The following is a 7,481-nucleotide window of genomic DNA, read 5'->3' on the forward strand; positions in this document are numbered from 1 at the left end:
ATCGATATAATAATTACATGCGTAATTCACTGATGCTTATGTAGACAGACAAACAAGCCTGAGGGAATATTTAGACTTCTGCTTGGGGGGGAAACTCCTAGAACCTCCCTGAATGTTGAGGTCACACATCGTCATCTCCCGGGCCTCCTCCTAAAATTATACCGTTGCTTCTTTGGAAACCACACTGTGTTAGTTACAGAGTGAACTCCTCCACAAAAATGCAAATAAAAAAACCTGATGCAGGAGTTACTCTTTCCAATCGCTTTAACTAATCTTTACTCTGATATCCACCTCAGATATTAGCAGTGGCGGGCCGTCAGGGCGAGGCCTTCTCTGCTGGCCTAAACATCATCAGAATATACATTTAATTTTAATATATTTTTTCCACAAATATGTATTAAATGATTCCCCATAGTCTATTCTCTTCATTTCATAGCTTTCCTCTTGGTTGCGCTGCTTCCAGCCTCAGATCGAGATTTGGAGGTCTGGCCTTTATGTTAGAGCTTTTATCCAATCATATTTCAGCCGTGATGTGTTGCCAGGGTCCAAGAGATCTGCCCTGAGGCCTTCAGAATCAACAGTGCGAGAGCCTGTCGCTTAAAGTGAACAGAGACAAAACTGTGGCCTTAACCAATCAGATTTCGAGTTGGGGACACCGGGGCCAGCTAGCAGGCGTACGATAACGTCAGCATGTCCACGTCTTTTGATTGGATACGCACTATTGAGAGGCAGAGCTAGCAAACTTTGAACGAGCTAATTTGTGTAGATTTCTACAAGCTGTTTTTTTTTCAACCCACAATGGCTGAAGGAGGAGAAGAGATCAATGTGGTCGCAGATATAATTACAACGCCATTTTCAAGACAAACTTTTCAAGAAAAGATAGACATCGTGAGAAGAGAACGGCCAACCCCGACGCTAGCGAGCCTATCACAGCCGGGAAAAGGGTTTGTCCGCCACTTTCAAATCACTAACTACGAGCGGTACCCCCGGCTCACAGCCTCCGAGAGGCACTGCACATTGTACTGCTGGGAATGCCTGCTATTTACAACTAAATGTTTCCTAAATATTAATATAACTCTGTTGTTAGGGTGATGCAACGCCCGGTTATACTGCGTTTCTGTCTAAATGTATAGTTTCTAGAGCCATGGTGTCATAATGATGGTATTAAGAGGTGGAATAATTCAGGTAGGACTGTGTAGGACATCACTGAAGGCTTAGGTGTGAAATGTACAGCCCGCCACTGGATCAGCAACACGTGTTATCTTTCCTCACAAGGTATCTATCCATATTGCATAAAGGCAGCCAGCTTGTACAACAACATACAGGAAACAAGCTTGAATAGTTTCTTTCAGTAACTTCAAAGAACGTTTTTTTGTTACAAAATGTATTTTCTCTCCCCCCCCCCCATGTCGGTCTGTTTGTTTTTAAGATCCAATTCCAGCCAGATATTATTCTCCTTTCAGTTATCTTAAAACAAAGAGTCCTGCTGCACCTTCACTATTACCATGACTGCTGTAAGATCAAGTTCTACTAAACACACATCAGCTCTGTTTGAACTGTTAGTGAGGGCCAAAGGCAAATAGTGTAAGGGATACTGATAAGAAAACAATTAGATAGACTTTAAATGCCTAAATGAAAACGAATCCAACACAAAAGTGTATTTGGTTTTTATGTACAAATGTACTGTGTTGTAATTAAATGAAAAACACAAGTTAAATGACAATTGTAACGTGAATTTTCCATGCCACATTAAAACCAAATCCCAACACAGAAAACAAAGTGAAGCGTTATATGGTATTTCAGTGAATAGGCCTGCAGATAATAAATGAGTCATTAATTTTCAGGAGGAGTTTTGTGCAATCACCATCGACCAGACTGCACCCTTCAACTTGTGTGTGCTGGAGAAACTCTTCCTCCAATAGAAAACATAAGTAATGACACTGAACAATCTGTGCAGCAATTACTTTCCCTCAAAATGTATTTGGCAAAACAAATGAGCAGTAATAAGTAAGATGAATATCTGGGAGACGTCAGATCAGCTCCAGCATCAACTTGTGTCTTTGCTTTCAGAAATAGAGTTGAGTCTCTGGGGGGGCCCATGTTGGTATTTGCCTTGAGCCTTTAAATGATTACGTCTACACGTGCATCTGATCCTCTCTATTTGTTGACGTTCTCACGAGGATCTGATGCAGACTGTGAGGGATTAACCCACTGAAGGCAATGACTCTCTGTGACGTGGCATTTCCTGGTTCTCCTCTTTTTCATTTCCTCTTTCTCACGCTTTAACTCAATCACCTCCCAATCCCTTGGGGTCTTCATCCACAACTTCACTTCCCCCATTGGTGTTGCACAAACAGTCTCACCTAGTTTCTGTTACTGATGAAACCAAAGAAAGAGGATTTTTTTTTCACATAATGATTGTCAAAGTTAATCCAAGACCAGTCTTGCTACTTTTTACTTATTATTCCCAGATCACTAAAATATGTGAAGTGTTGTTTCTTTCTTTTGCAGAACATAGAGGAGTTGTTAGGCTTCTAGGAGGCTTGTACCCTACCTGTTAGGGAAACAATGACATAATGAGAGAAGGCAGACACACAGAAGGAGACACGAGGAGAAAGAGAGAGTGAGGTAAGTGCAGAGGGAACAAGAGCACAGATTAATATTCTGAGATTATTCAGTGCTGATAGGGCCGACGACCTGCTGGAGAGAGGAATCTGACTGTTTGTGTGTGTGTGGGTGGGTGTGTGTGTGTGTGTGTGTGTGTGTGTGTGTGTGTGTGTGTGTGTGTTTGTGTGTGTGTGTGTGTGTGTGTGTGTGTGTGTGTGTGTGTTTGTGTGTGTGTGTGTGTGTGTGTGTGTGTGTGGGTGGGTGGGGGTGGGTTGAGTGAGACAACATGGGGCCTTGAAGAAGGAAGCCAGACAGCGATGGCATCAGAGGAGAAAGGGAAGTGTTGGAAAACACGAGGGAAAGTTTGAGGCGCTGCAGATGGCCAAGGCACGAGTTTACCACCCGATGGATTTCCACTTTAAAGCTTTACTGACAGATTGATTCCCCAAAACATTCCAGCTGCATTCAGACACATAATGTCCTCTACAGATATATACAGGAAGTAAAACTGCAATCTGTAACATCTTCAATTCCAAACTGCAAATATATAATTCTAAATTGTGTTTGCGTTCATGTTACCTGCTCAGTTAATTAGCCTACATGTTGCTGCAATAAGGTGACACAACTTACACAACACAATATTTGACAGTGGTGGAAGAAGTACTCAGAAGTAAAAGTAGCAATACCACAGAGTAGAAATACTTTGTTACAAGAAAAAGACATAGAGTAACCTATAATATTACATCATAATAGATAACTTGATTAGGCTATATTTTGTTTTAATAATCTGATAAATAACCAGTAAAGTTATCGAATAAATATAGCAGAGTACAAATAGAAGTATATAGTAGTATATAATAGAAACACTCACGTAAAGTACAAAATTATACTGAAGTACAGTAGAGTAAATGTATTTAGTTACTTTAAATCACACAGAGATAAATACATTTACAGACTTTAGCTTTACTGTCAAGATAAAGAATTGTAGTCCGACTGGGACAACACACGCAAAACCAGTATCCACTCGACTCATGATGATAAATAAAAGTAAGTTTCATATCTTGTGACTACTTCTAAGTGTTTATAGAACATTTTGTTGTATGCTTTTAGTTTGAAATGTCTGTGTGTAGAGGCTGACCTGTGTTTATTTTGTTGCGTATATAAAGATGTTTCGTTGCACTTCCTGTCAAACACCCTGAAGAAGGATCTGTTCACGTGTTACTTTGGTCACTTTGGTGACGTGGCAACAACGCACTCTTACTGCTCAGTACACAGCTATTTCAGAACTGTTAGACCACATCTCATACATTGTTCTTGAGATAATGTCAGCTTGTAAACTAATCATAGTCAGACGTTATTGTATGATTTAGCTGTATTATGTCCGACTAAAATGCAAAGAAGCTAATAGCGGCTAGTAGTTGACTAAAGTGGCAGAAGCGCCTTCATATGATAAAATTATATTGGGAAATAAGTACAATTAGGAGGTAGAATAAATAATGTACTTCAAATGTTCTCCTGCTGTAACATTAAAATGCTGCTTATTTTTTAAAGCATCAGTAATAATCTTCCAATCTTATGATGTTATAATAATATAACTCTCAGAAAGGAAACCTGCTGCCCAACAAATACTTTAATTTTAATACTTTAAATACCTTTTTCTTTTAATAACTTTGTACTTAAACTTACTTTAGACTACCTACTAAAACTTAAACTTAAACTAAAACTACACAAAGGTCTACAAAGCCACAATATGATATATATATCAAATATATTTTATAATATATATATATATATATTTTGTTTTTTAATCAAATATAAATATTATATTTTATATATTTTATAAAATATATATATATATAATAATAATTAAATAAATAATAATTCTGTATCATGTGAGGGGTCCTTAGCAGAAACAAATTGATTATGTGTCTACAACAGCCTTCAGTCAGGTGGGACGTCAGTCCTGAGTTCTGGGCTCGGACCTGCAGCCAGTGTGTCACTGAACAAATGTTTTAATGCTTTTTATTGGATTAGTCCGCTCAAAGAGCAGCCGGCTGGTCGATGATCCACTCGGACTGATGGGTAATAGCATTATCCTGCATGGGCCTGTGGATAGGCAGACAGCAGCGGACAGAGCTATCCCACCATTGATCGACTCTCCCCTCCAGGACCACTCTGGCCTCCATCCAGTCTTTCATTTGTTTATGAAATATTGATATTGGCTTTCTATCTCCTCTTGGAGATGAGGAGATTCAGCTTGATGGAAAGCACAGTGTTTAGAGATGCTGGAAAAAGGTTTTGTGAACTGAAAGTAGTTTTGTTTCTTTCGTAAGATGTAATCAGTTAATTATTTTCCAGAATTACATCATGATGGATTTTTGCTTTTTGTGCCATATTTCCTTCTTTATAAGTCTCTTTATAGACCTAAAGTCCCAGCAGAGAAAATGGAAATATCTTTACCTGCAACCTTTTTAAGTTTTCTGGTTAATAGTAAGAATCAGTGATCACTTGCTCTTGTATCTGTGTACAGAAGCTCCAAAGTGAGCGGGAACCTTTTAGCTCTAAATTAATTAACATAAACTTGAAACAGCCCAAAAAGCAATGCAGACTTTCATATTTTTGAACTCATCCCCCTGGCAAAAATACCCCCTTAAATGTAACTCTAGGAATGCTGATGAAGAAGGCCCATAGCAACATTTACAACATGACTGCCTTTAGTTCTGTATGTTGATAGCGCCCTCTGTATGCAAACCACCTCTGGTACCAGTCCCTCTCCAGATCTCACTTTTATTCAGAAAAGCTCTTTAACCTTCCCTCAAACCACAAAACAAGCTAACTGTGGCTACTGCGGCACGAGATGGATGCAGTGGATCTTGTCAATAAGCAGATGCTTTAGTCTTCCCATAATGACAGTCAGGATTGACGGGCTACCACAGCCAAAGCCTTTTATGCAGGGGAAGAGCCTCTCGGATCAATAGTTGTTACCTAGGCAAAGCCCACACAACCACTAATGAATCCAGCGGCTAACAGAACAGGCTGCCGCTGCTCTTTATGTCTACACAGGAGAAACAGCTTGGAAATACTTAACGCTTCTGGTAGTAATGTGGAAATTAGCATCCAAATCCCACCTCCACATTGGATTAAAAGATAAAAAATGAAGAGATTAGTATGAGTTTTATTTAATTAAACCGTAAATGCATCGTAGTAGGTGAACAGGCCTATTGTCACGACAGCAGCCAGTTGTGTTTGTCGTGTTGTGTGGCAACATTTCAGTGGTCTGTTCTCTCGGACTGGTTCTGTGCTGTGATTGAACACTGAGCCGTCGCTGTCTGGCACACCCATCTGTGTGTCTGCTCCGCATTTTCAGTTTTTTCAGCGTAGGATTGGTGGTTAAAGTGTGTTAGTCACCTGTCTGGGATTTCTAATTATAAAAAGGCTTTGTGCCAACAAGGTAGCAGGTGCAGTGCTGCGTGTTACAGTCCATAAATATTTGGACGGTGACGCACTTTCCTTTGTTTTGGTTTCGTACTCCAACATATTTGATTAGAAATAAACAATGATGAGTGTCTAGACCTGAGTTTTAGAATTAAGTTTGTTATTTAAGATGTTTACATCAATGTTAAACTTGTACCGCTTTTAAAAACAGTACAATACAGGAGGCCAATAACACAGTGACGCTTCCTACTCTTCACTAATATGGATGTAAACACCCTCAAATTAAAAGAATCGTTCAACCTTTTGATGACTCTGCTTTCAGAGAGTTAACTGAGAAGTTTGACTCTCCTATGTTAAAGCTGGAGTGCGTTACATTCAAGCCCCTGCCAACCGAGTTCTCACTGGTTTATATTTATATGAAGACAGCGAGCAGCGGGGAAAACTTAGCCTGGTTCCAACCAAATTAAAAAATACACCAATACTGCTAAAGCTCACCAATTAAAGAAATAGTTTTTGGACAATAATACGCTTATTTGCTTTCATGAGAGTTAGATGAAAAGGTTGATACTACTGCATGCTAAATATGAAGTTCTGGTTAGCTTAGCTTAGCATAAAGACAGGAAAAAGAGGCGAACAGAATCCACCTAGCATCACTTCTAACGCTTGTTAATTAGCACATTATATGTCATTTCTTTAATCCTTACAGAACTTGAAGTGCACAAATAACAATTGGCCGTTTAACGAGGGGTTTGAGTTGGAATATTTTTGGATGCGAAATGTCATTTTTCACTTAATGTTTTGTACAAAATGAACAAACTACATACATCATGTTAATAAAGTGAACTTTAGAGGTGCTGGAAGGCAGATTTTTGAGTTTTGGACATGGCCAGGCTATCAAAAATCAAATTTTGGCTTGATTGATTGATTGATTGGTTGATTGATTATATGCAGCAGATATTTTCCACTGCAGACACAGAAACCTCTCGGATGATTCGACACAACACACTTCCTCCTGCACTGTTCTGTATACTACAGATAGCACTTGATGGATTCTGACAGGCTGGATTTACGAGTAGCTAAAGACTCTCCAGATCCACCGAGATATGAAATGATGACCCCCCCCCCCCCCCACACACCGCTCTGCACCTACACCGGGCATCATGACTGATACCATCCTGCTAAGCCAAGCACTTTGCTGCTCGTCTGCAGGATATTAGCTCAGCTAAAGGTTATTCATAGACTATCAAACCAGAGCTGCGGTCAGGAAATGCTGACTTATGTGTAAATATCAATTAAATTAGTCGGAGTGCCTGTTGCTGAGCGTGCACTGCTTCGTTTTAATGGGCATAGACGCTAACAGTGCTGCGTAAATCACATTTGTACAAGAAAAGAGAGGAAGATATTAGATTATGCTTGTTTACACATTCATTTACAATTTG

The sequence above is a fragment of the Cottoperca gobio genome, chromosome 16 (genome assembly GCF_900634415.1).
Source record: "Cottoperca gobio chromosome 16, fCotGob3.1, whole genome shotgun sequence".
Classification (NCBI taxonomy): domain Eukaryota; kingdom Metazoa; phylum Chordata; class Actinopteri; order Perciformes; family Bovichtidae; genus Cottoperca; species Cottoperca gobio.